At 38.7% G+C, this 22,237-nt stretch overlaps 2 pseudogenes; both read left to right on the top strand.

Moving 5' to 3' along the window:
- The first annotated feature begins 18,433 nt into the window (after positions 1-18,433).
- Positions 18,434-19,491, top strand: LOC147314166 (uncharacterized; annotated as a pseudogene).
- Positions 19,492-19,642: 151 nt separating this feature from the next.
- LOC147314167 (uncharacterized) lies at positions 19,643-20,709 on the top strand (annotated as a pseudogene).
- Positions 20,710-22,237: the final 1,528 nt, after the last annotated feature.

Here is a 22,237-nt window from a genome sequence, read left to right on the forward strand (position 1 = left end):
TAGCCAGTTTCTGTACATGGATGAGATCAAGCTATATGCCAGGATGAGTGAGACACTCATATTTGCTTCAACACAGCAAGGATTTCCAGATATTATTCATACTGGACTGTGGAAGTGTGGCTGAATGGTTGCAGAGGCTGTCACAAACGATTATTTTGATAGTCGACTAGTCACCGATTATTTTTGCGGTTAGTCGACTAATCAGATCATGCATCCATTGGACGTAAAACGCACAGCTTATTGCACCAGCATGCATCTGCTCTTATATAACTATCATTAGCTTACAGCTTTAAGTGTTTAAGGTATGTGCTAACTTTAATATATTGCTACTTAAAGATGAAGACTTTATTAAATATTTTAAAAAAGAGTGGACTTCATATTTGGACTATAATGACACTCCCGAAACATCAGCTTCTGTTCTATGGGAAGCAGGGAAAGCTGTGATGAGAGGTAAAATAATTTCTTTCTCATCACATAAAAAGAAAAAAGAAAACAAAAATATTCAGGAATTAGAAAAAAACATCAAATCACTAGAAGAAGCCTACGCGTCCCACCAAGATCAGGAAACATTGAACAAAATACGCAAAACAAAACTAGAATTAAATGAGATAATTGATAAAAAAGGTATGTGCTAACAAAAAATAAAGACAAGATGATAGTTTATTAAATTTTAATGAAATTTGCAGATTGTTTCGGTGAAGTTTAACTCCTTGCTATCTAAAATATAACAGGACACCGGAGTATATTCTCGAGCATCTCACACTTCTGATAATCAGTTGTCTGCTTGACGTTTATTCAGCTGTGTAAAAACTATAACTTTAATTTCAGCCAAACTGATTTACTCAGGAACAAATACAATATTTAAAAAAAAAGCCAAACAATAACATTTTGAAGTTATGTAAGTGACTTATGTATGTTTAACCTGAGTAGCGAAAGACGGCGGTGGGTTTGAAAACGATTTGCCAGGAGTCCGGTGTTCTCACAGGCTCTAGTGAGCCTTGCCCCCGGCTAGCTATCGAGCTAGTGGGTAACAGACGTCTCCGAAAACGTCGGAGCGCTTTTGAAAATATGTGGTGTCCTGATAAACTGAGCCGATATTTGAGGTTTACACAGTTACATTCTCACCTGAAAACATGTTAAACGTTTATTTTGTGACCAGTGTTGCATTAACGCGTTACTGCCCATCTCTGAAAATGACATAATGCATTTCCTTATTTACTGTTAATTAGGCCCCTAAATCAGGTCAATCTGTAATTGCCATGTGACAAGATGGCGAAGAATATCAATACATTACACATTGTTTTATTGTTGTCTGGTGGTTTTAATAATGCAATTCATGCTGATGTGCCTTCAAGAAAGACACTCAACCTAGTCACTTCAATAAACATCCAGCTGAGGAGATAATAACTATTCAAATTCAAACTGTGAGCAGAAGCCTCAGGTAAGGGCATCTGCAGGGGAAAGTACATGAGAGCGAACACAGAGACACACACACACACACCGAAAATAACCTCAAAGGCTCCTTTGACAATGGTACACTTTAATTTAGTTTGTTATTTTGTAGAAAATATACACTTATCTGCAGTTGCTGTATGTCAAATACACCATTTTGTGCACTGCTTACTGGTTGGGCTCCTGCTGTTCCAAGATCCTCTGACATTGGCCTATTGTAATTTTCATTATTCTAATTAATAATGAGTAACCAGGGTTACATTAAGACCCATCTTCTATCATTTCCTAATTTTGGACCATATCATTCTGATATATGAAGTGTTTGAATTCAGTTCAGCTAACAGTGTTTGCAATCCTAGAAGGTATATTGTGAACCTGACAGGTTATAACAAGACAACACTGTCTTAAATAAAATATTCACAACAGAACTAAATTGACTATTGAAGTTTCATTTTTCTTTGCTGTTGCTTATTGTTCTGCATGGAATGACTGTCCCCTTTCATAACATCAGGTGTTCAAATCATTATGATCTTCAGGTGAAAGAACCTGGGACAACTTAAACTATTGGTTTATTTTTATGAAGGTCGTCTCTCCAGCTCTTGTAAACACAAAAACAACAGTTAGTACAGTATTAGAGACATCAAATTCAAACTAAGTTACGAAGTAAGAGATCCCAGAATATCACAATCATTAAGTGATATGATGCATATATTCATTGCGATATGGCCTGAAATCCATATCACGGTATAATTTGCAGCATGTGCGGTAGAGATATATATCGCGATATATTATTTTATTCTGTATACCGTATTTACCGCACTATAATGTGCACTTAAAATCCTTTAATATTCTCAAAAATCGACAGTGCACCTTATAATCCGGTGCGCCTTGTGTATGAATTTTGGTTGTGCTTACTGGTTTGGTTGTGGAAAAAATATTACTATATAACATTTTTATAGCACTTTTTGGGAAGGTGCAATTTTTTGTCCTTTGGAAAATTTACCGTGTTTTCTGCACTATAAGGCGCAATTAAAATCCTTTAATTTTCTCAAAAATTTGACAGTGCTTCTAATAATCCAAATTTTGGTTGTGCTTACTGACCTCGAAATGATTTTATGTGGTACACGGCGGTCAAAAATCTGTCAGAAAATGTTTTAGTACCACTTTGGTAAGCTAAGAAGCCGCACCGCATGGATTCCCGGAGCCTCGCAGAGTAATCTAGGTCCAAAACTCTGTCCCAAAGTTGTTCGGGTCCCTGGGTCATCGACCCAGAGTTTTCAGTTTTCCATTGGTATTGAACTTTGTGATATTATTTATCATTTCTAGTCTTTTGGTTTCTTTGTTAGTGTTCTGCTTTCTGTCTGTGTTCCTTAGTTGCTCTGTCTCCCCTGTCTGCTGTATCCCCTTGTCAAGTCTGCATCTCTGTATTATGTTTCCTGTTTTACTTTGAAGTCCGTGTCTCAGCTTATTGTATCAGGTTTTTCTTCCCCCTGTCTTGTTTGCCCTGATTTGCCCCAGCTGTGTTTCCCTTATGTCTCTCATTCACTGATTGCTCCCCTCTGTGCGTTTAAGCCCTGTGTTGTCCTCTGTCCATGTCATGCTTCAAATGCTGCACAGTCGTAGTCTCCCCCACTCCATATTATCCATTGTTGATCGACACATGTCTGTTGCTGCCACGGACGTTGCACACTTGTAATTGTCATGATACACTCTCATGAAAAGAACTCACTGTTAGTAAAGCAGCGTGATTATGGAAAAGTAACAGTAATTTGATTACTTTTTTTACAATATTGACCCCTTAGTTTACTCGTTACTTGATAAAAAGTAAACAGATTACAGTAACGCATTACTTTTAACGTGTTACTGCCCATCTCTGCTCACCACAAGTACAGTGGTATGCCAATTATTGGTCCTCATAGAGATGTTTAAACAAGTGCACACACACACACCAAACCAAGTCTCAGAATCTTTTCTGACAGCAGAGTAAATTGCCACCTTCTTCTGAACTAACATTGCACTCGAAGTGTTACTTCAAACAAGTTATTAGAAGTATTTTAGCGAGGTAATTGGGTCACAGACATATAGTACATGCTGTTTTCTGTCAGTGTGTCGGAATGAAGTCACTTCCAAAAAAAATAATGTGTGGGAAAATGTAAAATAAACAATACAGATCAAGATCTTTTTCTCTTTCTGATGTGTCTGTGCTGCCTTTACACCCACAAATCTGAGGTCTAACATTGCTTCGCGTTCACTACTGTAGGGTTGCATTGTCTGTCTTTCCTGCTTCTGAGAGCAACAGAAACAGAATACTTGACATGTTCTCAGGAGTATTCTCCAGTTGAGTCCCTGTGGACCTCTTTTTTGTGTTCATTTCCTGCTTTCTGACCATGTCAGATATATTCCTCACAGTTTACCATTTTTTTATCTGCATCAGTTAAACTGCTCTATAATCCCATGTCTAAAAGCGTCTAATCTGAGCTGACCTAAAAACATTCTTTTATTCAGTCAGTCATTCATTTTTCACCTGCAATATTCAAGCAACTGCTATTTACGTTCACAATTCATCACACAAATACAAACTGTGATCATGACACAAAGAAAATGCAGCTGGACTCACAACTCTAGCAAAGGACTGAGTGGTCGTGATGAAAACATATTGTGATTAGTAATGAAAAGTAATGAACTGTTGTTAGAATTAAAGTGGAAAATCATTTGCATCACAAATATCTCATCATCTGGATAATCGAGGTTAATATGTTTTTTTTCTCATTGTATGTTGTTTGCAGGTGATGGATGATATCACCTGCAAAACCTTAGCAATGTCAATGAAATGACTGAAGAAGATATGCAGTTTTTGTCCTGTTTAAGGGACCGAAAATGGAAGTTAGTCTGCATGTGGGATCTCTGTGGTGAAGAAGAGACACAAGAGGGCAACTCCAGCCCTCTGGCTCTGACACAAGACAGATTGGGAAAAGGGACAGCTGTTCAGCTTTAGATTAGCTCAGTATATGAGAGGACAGGCCCAAGGACTGGTCACTAAAGAGACGTATGTCGTCCCATTGCCTAGCAAAGAGAACAAAACTTAAATTCTCAGTGGCATAAAATTCACATCATGTGAGGCAGTAGCCTTAATTTAAACTTAGGGCCTCAAGGTGCTGTCCTGCATAAAGTACATTTGCACTGACGTGCTGTGCAGTGAAAAAACTCAAATATCTTACTTTGTCATATCTGCTTCTTTGAGTATAAAGAGTATTAGTAAAAAAATTTAAGATAATTATCATGATTTAAAGAGAGCTGAGTTTATGTCACTGATTTTTTAAATTCCTAGTCTATTTATGTCGTTCGTGATTTGCAAACTGTCATGACTTTGAGGTTTACTACTCCTTCTGGGTTCAGCAAACTGCAGCCTACAACATGCTTGCCAACCTGCAAGGCAGAATTTTGTAAAGGATAGTAGAGCATCAGAATCTTTAATGAAAACTGAAGACTGCTTCCTTTGACCTAATCAAACAGCAAACATGGACACTGTAGCCAGCACCAGGGCAAATTGCTTTCTTGCTTCTGTAGATAGTAAAGAAGATGCTGAAGATAAGTGCAGCAAACACCAGTTTATTGGCATTCGTATGCACTGGTTTTCTTCTTAGCTTCTGTTCTTATTTTGTGGTTGTTATTTGTTACCTGAGAGTTCCCATTTGTCTCATCCTCCTATGCCTTCTTCCTCTGTTAAGTTCATTCCTGTTTGGGTTAATGTTACTCACCTTCTGTCTGCCTTGATTTGTCACAAGTATTAATTCCTTTCTCTTCTCCTTGGTTGTGTTCAGATACCCTTTTCCTCAGTTACACTACTTTTTCTACTTCCATGATTACCCCCATTTGTTTAAACAGTGCTGTCACCCTTTGTCCTTTTTTTAGTTGTCTGTTAGAGTCCTTGCATTATCCCCCCCTTGTATGGTTGTACTCATTGGACTTTTATGCATCTGCATTTAGGTCTACCATGCAACTTTACATTATATTACATGATGTTATTGTTCTATTTGTTAAGGAGGCACCAACATGCTGTCAGCTTGAAGGTATTATAAACACATGCACATATATACATGCGTGCTGTACCGAACTACAACAGAGATTGGGTATATGTAAAATAAGAATAATCAGAATGAAAAGCTTCACAGCTGTGTGTGGAAGTGAAATGGTAAAAGCCTTTTTTCCTTTTTGTGAACAGACTGTTGTTAGATTTAAATAAATAAATAAAATGTACATTTTCATACAGGTGAGAATTTAGCAGTCATGGTTTCCACATGGTTTCCACAATTGTGATAATTTCATTTCAAATGTGTAAAGTTAATGTTGTGTAGACGAGGAACATTTTAATATAATTGTGTGTATTATGAGATGCACAGTATAGAAGTTTGTCTGATTTCTTCTTTTTTTATGGCAGTCTCTTTACATGCATTTCTGCCTACAGAGCAGTAGCAAGTGCAAATGTGTTTTCTGGTCTCAAAAAATCAAATTTACACACTCACACACACTTCTTCTGGCTGATAGTAAGAGACATCCTGGGTAGCCAGTAAATCTCTAAGGGAAAATCAGGCACTGCAAGACCACAAGACATGCACATCCATGGCACAGCTTGTACAGCAGTGTTTAAAACATGACAGCTATGAAACTCACTCAGTTAAAATGGAGTTAACAAACACAGCAGGATGGTGCTGCTACTTGAATGGGTGTGTGCGTGTGTGTGTGTCAGCCATAGTACTGCCTCTGACAGTTTGACTTCCTTTGTTGGATCTCTGAACTCAAGCACAGCAAGCTTCTGTCTCATGTGACTGACAGCTGCTGCTGATTTGAATCCACAAAGACAAATCACATCACAGTAAAGCAACTGCAGTAACAGTGTGTATTAACGGCTTGGTATAACACAGGGGAGAACCCACCTCATTAGCTGGACACAAGCATGTGGATACGGCACCATCATCGCATCATCAAACAACATCAGCCTTCAAGGTAACAACGATGTGACACAGAGAACATGCAGAAATGTGTAAGAACATTTAGAATTAAGAATTCTTAATGGTAGAAAGTGTTTCTGCAGGCACAGAGGCTACTAATTAGAAATGAGTATGGCCTTTGATGAATATTTGATAAGCATGCAAATTGTTTCAGCTATTTCCACAGATTAATTTCTGTACATTTACTGCAATCTTCCAACTTGAAGATTTTTTTTTATAGAAATGTATGAAAAACAGTGACCTGAGGAAGAAGATGGGATTACAATATATTTAATTAGTGAGGTACAGGCAAAATAATCATTTTTATGCATAGCATCTTGTTGTCATTAGTAAAACAAAAATTGAGTCAATAATTTGCAAACAGAGTTCTAGATCTAGTGTATCTTGTGGTATTTAGTCACATGTGACTTTTCAGATATATATATTCATTTTTATGGCACACAGGTACTTTGTTTACAAATCTTACTTAGTCTTGTTTTCTCCTGTACAGGGAAATATTATCACTTATTTTTTAATTGTAGGGAATAGATTACAGTAAAATTTCTTTCAATTAAGAAAACGTTTAATAAGCAACAAACACTCATTAACCAATTTGTGAGTATTAGCATAATTCTGATTTGTGAATTAATTGTATCAGGAAGAAAGACATGACAAGAAAAAGACTCGAACTATTCTGCATCTACTCGCAGAAGATGATCATGAAGCTGAACATCAGTACAGTCATCGCAATGCCATTTATTGCTTTTTACAAACAGAGACATTTACACAAGACACACCAGATATTTTCAGTTGTGCTATTTGGCAAACACACAGCATGGCATTGGAATTTGCATTCCACAGTGCAGAACACAGAGAAGTCAGCTTTTCAGAGAGAATTATTATTAGAACGGAAAACAAATGATTTCATTAATGGAAGATATTATAGGATTCTGGATCTTTCTCAGGGACTGTCAGATTACGATCATTGACATATTTGAGATAAAATAAATTGATATGTAGTTATCACTGTATAATACTGGAGAACTATTAATGTGCTCTGAAATATCCTTAGCTCCATAGTGGGCCCTGACCACAAGTAAACCTCACAGACAGTGTTGGGGAGTAACAGAATACGGGGAGTAGCCACATTAAATCAGATCATTTTAAAAAATTTAAAATATTTTTCAGACCATAAGGCACACCGGATTATAAGGAGTACTAAGTGAAACAAAACAGTCAGATAAGTCAAATCTTACTCAACTCATTCTTCTTACTTCCTCCACTTCCGTACCATTGATTCATTAATGTTGAATTCTCTCACAGCTGCTCTATTCCCATGTTGTTGCAGTATATTAATGACTGACGTCATATTGTGGATGGATTATCCCGTTGTTATTCTGACTGAAATTTACAGCATCCTGCCATGTGATTGCCTTTGTCCCCAGCCATCGGGAACGCTCACGTTAACTTTTATCGAGTGGAAAAAAGTTAGCATTCATCTTCCAGCTTTACTGTGTTTGTTATGCTAACATAGCCGTGTTGCTAGGAATCAGGTAGCACATCATTATATACCAGCTAGTCCAACCTTAGTAACCCAGGGGATAGCTCAGTAGGTAGAGTGGTGGCCCCATGATCGGAAGGTTGGGGGTTCGACTCCACTGAACGGCTACCCTGAGGTACCCCTGAGCAAGGTACCGTCCCTACACACTGCTCCCCGGGCGCTGCACTGGTGGCTGCCCACTGCTTCACTGGGTGAATGGGTTAAATGCAGAGGAACTATTTCCCTATGGGGACTAACATGCACACTTTACCTACAAAAGTCACTGCTGTTTAGTTTTCTATCTTCATTTATGTTGGAAGTGATAGCAGAGCTGTACGTTTTAATTTTTTCAGAAATCTCTCAGTTAGAACATGGTATGTCATGTTTAAGGGGAAACTAGCGAACTAACTTCCTGCTGACTTCTAACGCCGTTAAATTTAATAAATTTTTATATAAAATAAATTTTTCATGGATGCCTGGATGTTAAACTTAATTGTTTCACCTGGTAGAGCAAGCCACGTTGATCATTTTATTAAAGATGAAAGAGTTTTGACAGTTTTTAACTCAAAGTGATGCCACAGCATTTTGGACCTGAAAAAGATGGAGTTTTGGACCCAGAGTACTCCACAAGGCTCCTGACTGCGGTAGCTGCAATGCTCCGGCAATCCATCCAAAGTGGTACTAAAACATTTTTTGACAGATTTTTGAGCGCCATGTATCACATAAAATCATTTTGAGGCCAGTAAGCACAACCAGAATTCAGGTTATTAGAAGCACTGTCAAATGTTTGAGAAAATTAAAGGATTTTAATTGCGCCTTATAGTGCAGAAAACACGGTAAATTTTCCAAAGGACAAAAAATTGCACCTTCCCAAAAAGTGCTATAAAATGTTATATATTAATATTTTTTCCACTTTCAGTCAGTCTTTTAAAACTACTTCTGCTTAAAATATTAATATCAAGTATTAATTATATTTTGGGGGGTTTAACCGGGGTTTAACCTTTTAAATCCCAGTATCTTTACATAACTGCACTATTTTTTTAGCCAAAAAAAACCCCCAAAACTAAAATATTTAACATAAAATACATGGGACAAAGAAATGGGTCAAAGATTGGCACCAACAGGATCTTGATCCATCATTATTATTTTTTTTGCAGGGGCACATAAATTTAATAATCGTAGCCTGTATATCATGTTTTTCACTTTTTCCCCACTAAATGCTTACTACCTTCTTGCGTTCTAAAATAAAATAAAAATATGTAAATAAAAATACAAGATCAGTTTGAAGCAGAAAAACATTTATTTCAGAAGGATGAACACGATGATTTATGTTGCTGGGAACGGGAATGGTATGAGAGAGAGAGAAAGAGCGCATATGTGGCTGGGTGTAACAGTCCTGCTCAGGTGGAGCAGAGGCTGCAAATGGGCTTTGCAAGTAAACCTCCCACATTTGCAGCAAGCGTTCCCAATTCTTCTCTTTTTGTCGATGCAAAACTCGCACTTCCCTTAGATCCACTGCAGCCGCACCCAGCGCAGTTGTGACGATACCTGCAGCGGCTGATGAGCGGGGAAGGCACACTCTCTTCATAATGTGTGTGTTCAGCATCATTTCTCCCACCTCTTAAATGTACAGCCTCCTCCTGTATGGTTTCTGCCAGGAAAAGTCAAGGAGGTTGTGGAAGAGGGCCAATAGCCACCGATTTGTTCGCCTCCTACAGGAGTAGGTGCCAACAACCTAACAAAAAAACAAAAAACCCGAAAACATAAAACCCATGTATATTTTACACAAGAATATATTAGCAAGAATGAATAAATGTGTGCGTAACTGACGCCTACCTTATCAAGGCTGTCGACACCTCCTTTACATTTGTTGTAATCCTGTATTATGATGGGCTTTCTCTTCCCTTCATCGCTTATGTCTGGACTGTGGTGTTTTGTGCTTATTCTTGCCCCATCGAGGGATGTAAGACATAAGTGTGTGGGTCTTCGTAAAAGCAAAGGTGGAGGAGAAGACCACTCTCCCTCTTGCCTGGAGCAAATAAGGTGGAAGTCCAGGCTTGTTTTGGTGAATTGTGCCAACTAGCGCCAGTTTTGTCTTGAGTAGCTCATCCGCCAGTGCAAACGAGGTGAAAAAATTACTGCAGGTGATGACATGTCCCTGGAGCCCCTCTGTTATTTCCAGGACCACCCTCATCCCCTGGTTGACTTCACCACAATCGCCAGCTGCTTTGCCCGTGTACACCTGCAGTCTCCAGGCGTAGGGCGTTTTGACATCGCAGACTCCCCAAATCTTCACACCATATTTGTCTGTCTTTTTTGGCATGTACTGCCTGAAGCTGCCTTTAAATGGGATGAGTTGTTCGTCAACACAGACATGTCTGGGCTGAACAGCATCCCCAGGCAGTGCGTCCACATATGCCCAGAAGGCAGTCAACTTGTCATGACGTTGTCAGGGTCGGGATAGCTTTTCATCAAAATGCAGCGTCCTGCTGATGTGATGAAATCTCTTGCGGGACATTGTAGCCTGGAAAATGTGCCGTCCCAATTTTTCACTCCAGAGGCTAAGGGTTGATTCGCTTTTTTACCGGTAAACACCAGCCAAAACGAACAGCCCCACATAAGCCCGGAATTCCTCAGTGTCCATATCTCGCCATTCTTTGACAGCTCGTTTCCCATGCAGATTAGTCATCACCACGAACTGCTGCAAGATTTCGTCCGTCAGGGACAGCACAAAGCTAGAGATCAGGTCGGGAGAAAACCAGTGGCTGCTGGGATGTACCGGAGTGTCTCCGTGTTTGTTGGAAACCAAAATATTCTTCAGTTTTTTGAAGTCCATCCCGCTGCTGCTTAGTCCATCTCCCCTTTGCTCTCATTTTCAGACGAGACATCAGATGAGTCAGAATTGGACTCCAGTTGCTCTGTTTGTACCGCTGATGAATCCTCTGTGTCACCCCCAGAATCCTCGGAGGATGACGAGGAGCCATCCTCGCACTCAGAGTGAATGACCATTTCTATAACTTCTTCTGTACTGTAATATCTTGCCATCCTCAAAATAACTACTCCCACGCTACGGCTCATTCTTATAACCACGGCTGCAGAGCACCTGCATAAACAACCTGAGCTCGAAGACAAAATAAAGTCTAATTTGGTTTAGGTTCTTGCTTTTATATTTAATTTGTTTGTGTTGCAGTGTGGTTAGATGCACACACTTTGTCTGAAGTTATACACACAAACCTTTTTATTTTTTAGGCACACACACCTTATTTTTTTTAAACACACATGCCATTATCCAACATTGATAGTGACACATATTTAGCATTTTAGTAGACAAGACACTGTTGCAGAAAACGTGGAATTTTGCTGCATGCTTTAAAGAATCTTCATGCCTTTAATTATGAATTAAATTAGATTATGTATACTTTAAAAATCTTACATTTGGATTATTTCTATCTCATTAAAAAACACTAAGAAGATCAGTATTCACCTAATAGTCGTCTGGTTCCAGGGAGGGTGACAGAGTGATGGAACAGCATGTTCCAGTGGAAATGAGTGATCTCAGTATATTGATCTATATGACTACTGCAAAGTGCTAAATTTAAAAAAAAAAAAAGCGGGGTGGGAGGGGGGGGGGGGAATCACATCTACATTTATCATCTGACTCTGCCTCATCCAGCCAAGTCTCTCTCCCTCGGGGACTGGTCCAAAACACCGGGATGCCATTTCAAACCTCCACCACTTTCTTTGCCAGTTTTACCTTCAAATACGAAATTGATGTGATCGGAGCAGTGCCAGACTTGGAACGTATAACACCACTGATTTAAATTATGCAATAACTGACTGGGTTCTTAAGCATACATTATGTTCCACATATGCAGTTGTATATGGCTCTCATTGGATGGTGGCACTCAAGTCTTTTGCTTCCATCTCATTAAATTGTCCTTTTCTATCTTTGTGCCTCTATTTTTCTCTTTTGCATTCCTTTGACAATGCATCCAGGGTGCTTTCAGGAGTGTGTCACATAAACCAGTTGCTAACAGGGTAAAATTGAGAGAGTGAACAACCTTAATGCAATACAAGTGAGAGAGAGGACAGCAAAGGAAGGACTACAAAGAGCAAGTAAAGAACCAGAAATAACAGTGGAACGTGTCCTTGTTCTCTTTGATAAACATCAATTTTATTGTCCAGTTAACTTTGGGGACAGGGAGCACTGTTCTAGGTCTCAGTGATCTTGAGACATAAAACAATGTCTCTTTCACATTAACACTGTGGCGACTCCAACAAAGTCCAGAAACCTAACAGTCACAGTGGAGTAGCTCAGTGGCCAGGAGCTCTGTCATTTCTTAATTTCTGCTTTGAAAAATGACAGGAATAAACAAGAAATCAACGATGCTACAAGTTCTCTGTTTTGATTTCTGCACAGCTTTGATTACCAGTTCCAAGATTTCTTTTTTTTTCTGTTGTCATGGTTTATGTTTGGGGTTTAGCTCTATAATGGACTGGCGATTTGTTTGTGGTGTAACCCTTCTGTTCCCATTCAACAGATATGATAGGCTCTATTCCCCGTGTTAACCCAACTTGGATAAGCAGTTAAGAAATTGAATGAACAGATGGATCCAAAGCTATTTGTAGCTCTTAGCAATACATGTTTGGTAAGATTGAGTGGACATTTTAATACCAATCTTTTGCTATAAAAGCACAAATGTACTGTAACTCCTGACAATGTTTAAACCATTTATATACCCATCGAATAAATAAAAGAAGACAAGGATTATTGTAAAACAACAACAAAAAACAAAAACAAAACACACCAGATGTTCTCCCACTGCCACACAATTTGCACAAGTCACACACACTTGAATTAAAACAGACTCAGTCCTTTTTTCCCATGAATAGCTACTGGTCTAAATAAGTGGTCTTGCTGCTGTCTCCTTCCACTGCTCTGGGAGATGTGAGCAGACTCTCCAGCCAGACTCATTCTTCTCCTTTTACAGACTGATAGACAGATTTTCAGCCCCTGCAGCTGGAGTCATACCGCATCTCACATATTCTGTTCACAGAAAGTAATGTATGTAATGTGCCTACATGTAGAGTTTGGAGTTCTCTGAGGGTAGAGGTTCAGATTTACCTTTTCTTCTGTAAGAATAGCAGGATGTTATACATTTTCAAACACTGGGAGCTTGTCAGACACTATATTTAACTGGCTTTGGCACAATTATTTTTGATTTGTCTGATGCAAGATGAGAATAACAAGCTTTGCATTGAATATATAATGTATCTATAGTACATATAAGATATCTAACATACAACTCCTATCAGAATAGCAAATTCTGATATATAAAGGTGTCTGGGAAGCAAACAAGCATTGTGTAAAACTGGTAAATTGATAAGGGCACACCCTCCTAAATTTTACTCTAAATACACCACATAAATAAATAAAGACGGTGTCAGTGTATATAATCTGGAGTTCAACTTGAGTGTAGCTCTCTATAACTCATTGGAGCGGATCATTATGACAAGCAGCTCGGAGCTCCCAGCCATCTCTGAACCATCTCCAGCTTTGAGTCAAGGTGATTTATAAGAAGAGATTTCATATTCTCCTTAATCTCCTTTGCTCTATGAATATTTTTGAAGTGTCTTGCGTAGCATTTTGATCCATGGAATATGGTATATTAAAGAGATGGATTTGGTTGGCTTACATTTCAAAACAGAGTGTAGAAAAAAAGAGAGAGCAGATGGGGAGAGGATTGGGAGGAGTTAATCATCCCCAATCTGATCAGTATGAATATTTATGTAGAACTGAATTGCTGGTCAAGTGAAGGGGCTCTATATGCAGTTTAATCATAACTATATTATTACAGACAGGTCCCATATGGAAATACATGGACTAGTCAATCCATTACATGGACTAAATAGGCAAGTATCTCTATGGACTTTATGTACATCTTTGAGGATTAGCAAACATAAAAGCAGGAGGAGTTTTCTAGACTACGTGGAAGACTGAACTTGCTCAGGTGATCAAACATTGTTTCCAAAACTGACAGAACATTCAAGTGGAATACTGAACATCATAATCATTATGATTGTTATCCAAAACTGAAGTGTGCTATGCAATCTGGTTAACAGAGACCCTTTGCCTTCAAAGTAAATACTCATCTATTTGAAACCATGAGGTGCAACTTTAACTTTAAGGGCCAGTTAGCATTGCACACTGCAAGTTTTACTGCCATATACATTTTTCTCTTGGATCTACAGGTTGCAAGGAGGCCTAAAAAGTGAAGTATCTATCGAACAGAATAAATAAATACTAAAATAATAAGGTCACCCCGCAACATGTTGAGGAATTTTGACCCACTCCTCTATAAAGTGTTGCTTGAGTTTATCGCTGCTTTGGGGCATTATGCAAAGCTCTCTTAAGATCTGACTACAACATTTCAGTCAGGTTGAGGTCTGTCCTTTGAGTGGGCCATTGCAACATATAAGTTTCTTTTTCAGCCATTTTGTTGTTGTTGTTGATATGCTTTGGGATCATTGTCCTGCTGCATGATGTGCATGAGTTCCAGCCAAGCTTTGGCTGTCAGAGAGATGGCCTCAAATTTGACTCTAAAATACTTTGATATAGATAAGAGTTCATGGTCAACTCAGTGACTGAGAGATGCTCAGGTCCTACAGCTGCAAAACAAGTCCAAATCCTCAACCTTGCATCATTGTGCTTGACAGTTGGTATATCAGTTTGTGCTGATATATTGTGCTTTTTTTATATTGAGTTTTTTTCCCCCAAACATGGCACTGTGAATTATGGCCAAAGATCTCCACTTTGGTCTTGTCTATCAACAGGACATTGTTCCAATGTCTTCCAATGTCTTTTCAATTTTTTAACTGTCACGCTTTCTCCCATTTGACATGCTAACTGAGACCTGTAGAACGTGAAACGTAGCTCTTGCGATTTTTATAAATTTTTCTTTCACTGCTACGGCAAGGTCTGACGCATGGGGTGAGTTTGTGAAGACGGCCAGTCCTGGGAATATGGTGACATTCTGTCCACACACACCAGAATTCTCCAGACTTGTAAAGTCACCAAGTAAAATGATGAGGGTGATTCATTCTTGGAAGTTGAGATGGGGCTGTAGTTCAAGTTAACTAGCACTAAATCAATATAATAATATCAGCACAACATAAAAAAAATATGAGCTCACATTAGAATCTGTCACAGAAAAAAAAAATGTGGTGGCAGATTTCTTTTGTCATGTATTAATCGCATATTTAATCATATCACATCAGTGATAGTAATTTCACTTTCTCACTTAGTTGTATGCATGTTCACTACAGAGGGGCCTTTTGCTCTACACACACAGTGAGGCCATTGTAATGGGAGACGTTAAACAGATAGTGAGACCCCTTCTGCTTATCAGGGATGTAAATCCTTAGGTGACGGCCAAGCAGAAAACAAGGTCATAATCCTCTCTGTGAGGGAGGAGGTATAGCCCCCCCTGTGAGAGGGGCCAACATGTGTTGTGGGACGTTCTTTCTTTCTGTGTCTCTGTATATAAGATGTGAACGGCAGTGACCACAATTCAAAGTTGGTCCTAGTGTTTCACAGGGATGCTCTCTCCACATTGCAATGTGTTTATTAAACCCACTTCAAATCAAGCTCACTGGGTGTGTTGCAAGTTAATTTCCATATAAAATAGTCCTCTCCTCTTGTTTTTATTTGGAAAAACAGAAACTTTTAAGTTTTGGTTTAGAAATGTATATAATTATAATTAAAATAATCTTAATTCGTAGAAAATACATATACAGTGGATTTTAGGACTAGTTGATATATTTGACTAATTTGAAAATAAAAGAAGACGATGTCAGCTAATGTTAGATTTTGCAGGTTGATTACATTAACGCAATGTATAAAATAAAACATATAAAAAAAACTTCCTGGATGTAATGTTCAGGAATGATCTTCTGAGTGACAAACCAAATCTTCATCATTTCAGAAGAATAAAACCAGCAATCAGGCAGATCGCTAACCACCACAGTTAAGTGACAGTCTGCTTAACACCATATTTAACCCTCTCAGGCTCAAATTAAACTTTTTGTTGCTAATGCACAACCAAGTCCTGCAGTGGTACGTCTGAGTGAAAAAAACTCATAAAATATGTATGTGGGGTAATCAGATTGTTAGTTTTTAACTGTTGCAAATCGGCAATGCCTGCCTCGAGAGGGTTAAAAATGATTATGAGAGATGCTTGTATTTCACTTTAAAAAAAAAAGGCAATAATGTCTACCATGTGAAATGCTTCACAGTATACCGAGTTAAAAAGCAAACACTCTGCTCTAAGAGGCAATATCCCACTAGAGTTTTAAAATTCAGGTCAAGCAGCAAGCTTTATGTGAGCTGAATGAAAAGAACACGTGTGGGCGAGGAAAGAAGGGTGCAGACTCTTACAGAGTAACAGTGAAGAGAGACTCAGACATATATCACAATGTCATATGTTTAAAATTCATGCTACCTCATATCCACAGTGCCATGGTTTCTTACCTGTAAACATTTGTGATAATTCCAAAGTACTAATCATGAATCAGGGCTGCATCATGCAAAACTGCCCTTTTCCACATAATTTCATAGTAATAATAGATAGACCCAAACATTATAAGATGATTGTTGATGCATTTATGTAATCTATTATCAACTTTTGCAATTCACTATAATCCACATTATTTACTCTTGATTGCGTGCCGGCAAAACAGCATGCATTTACAAAATGCTGCTGCTAGACTGCATGCCAGGTTAAACAGAAGGGCCCATATCACTCGACTACTAATGCACCTTCACCAGCTCCTGGTCACATTGACATTCAAGTGTAAAATTCACCCATATCTACAAATCATTGCACAGTCAGGCTCCCTTTTATGGTGCCAAGCTTCTTTATTTTGATCAATATGGTCAAACATTAACAAAATATTGTTTGTTCCTGCACCCACCAAGCTTTGGAGCATGTTTTTGTTTTAATTTATTGTTTTATTTTATACTATATATATACATATCACCAGCTCCCGGTCACGTTGACATTCAAGTATATACACACACACACATACATATATATATATATATATATATATATATATATATATTAGGGGTGCAACGATACACAAAATTCACGGTTCGGTTCGGTTCGATACTTTGGTGTCACGGTTCGATATTTTTTTCGATACAAAAAAATGTTCATGCTTTTTTAATTTGTCATTTATTAAAATTATAAATATAGAGATTTTAACTCAAACGTACAGTTTTTAAATTTAATGTTGCTGAAATAACAAAGGGATAAAATAATAAATCTATCTGATTGAGAAATCACTCATCTTTGGAAAAGACAGTTTATTACAGAGAAATGGCTCTTTCCAAAATAAAAGCTATACTATACGCTTCTTCTGGGGTATACTCTCAGCAGCATATTAAACATATCAGGTCCCCATAAGGAGTATCACGTGCTAACGGCTGTCTAAATGACTCGGGTAAAGTTTGTAGCATGCGTGCTTGTTGTTTTTGTCTGCTTCCACTTGTCTTTGCACTAGGGTGATGTCGGCGTAAATGTGCAGTCATATTCATTTTGTTCCCACTAGTGCTGTTAGCGTTAATCTGAAATGACGTTAACGCCACAACACGGCAAATCTCCGTTAATGAGCTACCGCGGATCGCCCCATGCGTGGGGCTGGACGGCGTCAACACGTTAACAAGCTAACTGCGCTAACGCACTAGTTCCCACCAATGTAATTGAGCATTGCGTGGCACATCCGACATACTGTTTTACTTTTGTCCATGACACGCTTACCTTCAGGGTCATACTTCACATGAAGACCAAAATAGTTCCAAACGCCAGATCTGAATGAGGGTGGGGGAGATTCAATTTGCCATATTGCAACGAGCTGTCTTGCTAGCTTGCGCTGCGCTCAGTGGATCTGCGCTTGACAGTACAGCCTAGGCAGAGTAGTCGAATGCAGATTCACTGAGCTCTCAACACAGACAGCATTGTTAGAAGAAAAGTTTATAAAATAAATAAAAAAATTTGTATTGTTCGATATGCGTACCGAACCGAAAGCACTGTATCGAACGGTTCAATATCGATACGAGTATCGTTTCACCCCTTATATATATATATATATATATATATATATATATATATACAGTGATGCCGGTAATGCGTTGCTTAGTAACGCGTTACTCTGAATATGACCACTTTTCAGTAACGACTAATCTAACCCGTTACTATTTCCATAACAGTAGTCAGATTAAAGTTACTTGTCCAAACCACTGTGCGTTACTATTTTTTTAAGCAAAAAGATTTGGTTTCGTCTTTTCGACTTAGCAGATGACAAACACATACGTGTCGTGAAACGTCACATATGCGGCAGGTCACGTTTCCCGCTTACAAGCAGCCAGCGACATAAAAAAGTGTAAACAACGATGGAGGGAGAGAGATGTTCGCTCTTTAGCTGGAAATATGGTCACTATTTTGAGTTTCTGTCAACTAAAGATTTCGATATTAAAGTTCGTTGTACACTCTGTGTTGGCGAAAAAGTGTTATCTACCTTCAAAAACACTATGTCAAACTTAAAGAAACATTTGGAGTCGCAGCACGGCACAGTCAAACTCACAGAGAGGGTCCCACCAAAGCAGAGAGCTGTGACTTCCGCAGAAGGTCCTAAACCCCCCAAACAACAAAAGTTGGACTTTGGTGCAAAACCAGTAAGTGATGAAGAATTGAAGAAGTTGGTCGCGCAGTATATTGTAGAAGAAATGCTACCTATAAAAACTGTTGACTCGCCCTCGTTTCGTGCCATGATAAAAAAGATCCCTACTTCTGTTAATGCAGAGCTGTCTCACCGAACGACTTTTACTTCTTACTTGGAGAAGGAGTTTATGGAGAGAAATTTGAAGGCCGCACTGATGAGATTGACATTGTTTCAACTATCGCGGATATTTGGACTGCTAACAACAGAAGCTATATGGGAGTAACGCTCCACTGGATCAGTAGAACCACATTAGAGCGCCACAAGGTTGCATTAGCATGTAGGCGAATTCGTGGTAGACACAGGTATGATCTCACTGGTACAGAAATCGAAAACATTCACTCCTCTTATGGATTACTCAACAAAGTAGTTGCAACAGTTACTGATAATGGATCCAACTTTGTTAATGCGTTTCAAGTTTATCATCCTGTCACGGAGTCCGATGAAGAGACAGAGGAGGAAGAGTCCACCCCCAAAGACGATGATGTCACTTTTTCTGATCTGTCAGAAATCCTCTCGGCTGAGAATGAAAGTGATGGTCAGCTGTCTCTTCCCCCGCACCGCAGGTGTGCTTCGCACACCATCAACATAATTTGCACACGTGATGTGGAGAAACATTTATCAACCAATGCAGAGAGCAGGGCTGTGTATGCGCAGCTCTTTGGACCAAATCGAGTAGATCTACACTTGCATCAGAAACAGTGGAAGAAATCAGCAAAAGAAAGCTCCTAATACCAACATCCACAAGGTGGAATTTCTTTGTTGATGCTGTAAAATAATTGCAGAAATCACCATGGGTGAGCTGAATACTCTGTACACAAAGCTAGGACTGAAGTGCTTCAAAGATCAAGAATACCAGTACCTGCATGAGTACTGCATGCCCATGAAACCTCAGACTGCAGCACTGGACATTTTACAAGGCGACTGTCCATATAGTCAGATGTCTATTCATATTAATGTACAGAATTCACCTGCTTGCTGCTACTACTGCACATGTATGTATATATATATATAATGTTCTTCCTCTACACCCCCCCCCCCCAATTTTTGCACATGTCGAGGAGCGTATCAGGCTACATTTCACTGTGTGTTATACTTGTATAACTATGCATGTGACGATTAAAGAACCTTGAACCATATGGAACTTTACTACCAACACTTGAAGTTCTGATGCAGAAGACCCAGGCTGTGAAAGATGACCTCTCCAGGATGACTGCAGGCCTTCCAGATGCCATTGTACAGGTACGCTCCATCTTGAAATTAGTCAAATTTTTTGCTTCATTGAGCAACATTGAGCAGAATATTAATTATCACTGAAAAATAAGATTAAAACAATGAAAATGTTTACAAGTAACCTAAAACAAAATAAATCCATAATACTGATCTCGTATTAGGCATGGTTTGCAAGTAATTCAATAACATAATAAATTGTAGGCATAAAAATATCGATTATGTTTTTTAGGCTATTCAGACTCGTTTCACCGGTGTGCTGGACAACAAAGATGCCCTTCTCGCAGGTGCCAGTTGTCCAAAATTCAAACTCCAATGGCTGAGAGATACAGGAAGGAGGGAGCGAGTAAAACAGCTTCTGACAGCGAAGTGTTGCACCACTGCTCCTCTGGCAAAAAACCCTGCCAGTGTGCCCAGTGCTACTACATCTAGCAGCCAAGGTGAGATGGCAGAGGCAGAGGAGGAGACCTATTCTGCAGAAAAAGATGTCATGGACTACCTGATGTCAGGCTACGACCTTCAGATTCTGCATAAGTTTTCAAGCATAAAGACAATTTTTTTTAAAGTATAACACTCCAACCTGTGGAGCGACTTTTTAGTCTGGGAGATTTGGTGCTCATGCCTAAAAGAAATCGACTTTCTGACAAAAGGTTTGAGAAGCTTCTGTTAATGAGGTACAACCACTGGTTTACTCGCTCCACTCTACTGTTTCCTCCATAACATGCGATGACAACATATACTGAAAAAAAGAGAATGGGGAATCCAATTTAAATAACTATTTACAAGTAATTGAATTACGTTTATCAAAGTCACTTAATAAACGTATTAAAGTTTTCAAGTTGATTAACTTAAATCAATTACTTGCAAGGAAGTAAGGCAATTTAAGTTGGACCTGCAGTCTCTTTTTTTTTCATAAGATTAGTCCAAAGTTACAAAAGCAGACAATAGTGCTTATATGTGGAGGGTATAAAAAGTATCTTAAGGGAAGTCAAGAAAGACTCTTTGTTTGTTTGTTTGTTTTTATAAAAAGCATTTATGTGAAATGAAGTGAAGAAAGTCTCCTTTTTTTCACAATTCTGATGAAGTCAGTACTGATAAATGATCAGAATTATAATATTTCTGACTGTCTGAGGCTAAGTGGAATCGAATCGGGACTTTGAAAACCGGAATCGAATGGATTATAGAAATCAGTGATGATACCCAGCCGTAGTGAGCAGCCTAGGCACGACAGAAGTGGATGTAGCTGTAATAAGAAAATAACTATTGCTAACTTTTCTGTTAAGTTAGGGCCTGATCCTTCTGAAATTCATAGCCAGTGCTCTGACATGGTGTCATCAATCTTTGAATGCTGAAAAAGCACAGTGTATCCAGAAAAACACATAATATTATATAAATTATTATAAAATTTTTGTGCACCACGCCTAACTTTTTAAAGTTAGGCGTACCTGTACGCCCATGGCAAAAAGTTAGTCTAGAGCCCTGATATATCATAATAATCTGACAATACATATAATATTGGCCATATTATATTTACATTACAACAGTGAGATGATTTTAGTCTCATAACCAACATTAGCTAATTGCTATTTAGTAACTAATCTCGAAATGACTGTTCAGCACAGAAATGAAGCCCAACAATCATGTTTTACAGTCCCGTGGTCTCAGCCTCAGATACTCAACTAATCAAAGTGATGTCATGACAAAAATGAATGACCAAGAAAAACATGAAGGAGATTTTCCTGGTCTGGCTTTTTATAGCGGATAACCTTAAAAATATTCTACAATGTTCTGCATATAAAGTTTAAATTTCTTCAGTATTGAACAACAGAAAAAATATTCTTTCTTATCCGAGGTCATTTAAGTGAAAAAAAGAAAAAGAAAAGAAAAAGACAGCAGCCGACAGCGCTGTAAACAACGGTAGACTGGTGGGTAATAAGCGAATGAATAATACAGAAAACAGAGATTGGAGACGGGAAACTGTTCTTGAAGTACAGAGAGAGATAGAGAGAGAGCTAGCTGTGCATGAAGTGTGATTTTAATAGTCGTGGAAGCAAAACAGCAAAATTCATGACGACATTGATCAACTGTGAAGCACAGTTTGCTGCTTCTTTTGCTGCTGGCTCGGCGAATTTTGGTTGGAGAGAGACAAAACCTGCAGCTCAGAATCAGCGCAAAAAGACATAATCACAGCGCGGACCGGACGCATCAGAATCCCTAAGCTCCGACAGCGTGTCCGTCTAAGGCCGTC

The sequence above is a fragment of the Aulonocara sp. 'chitande type north' Nkhata Bay genome, linkage group LG14 (assembly GCF_057382095.1).
Source record: "Aulonocara sp. 'chitande type north' Nkhata Bay isolate Kocher_YH1m ecotype deep benthic linkage group LG14, A_spYH_male_GT1.1, whole genome shotgun sequence".
In the NCBI taxonomy this organism is placed as follows: Eukaryota; Metazoa; Chordata; class Actinopteri; order Cichliformes; family Cichlidae; genus Aulonocara; species Aulonocara sp. 'chitande type north' Nkhata Bay.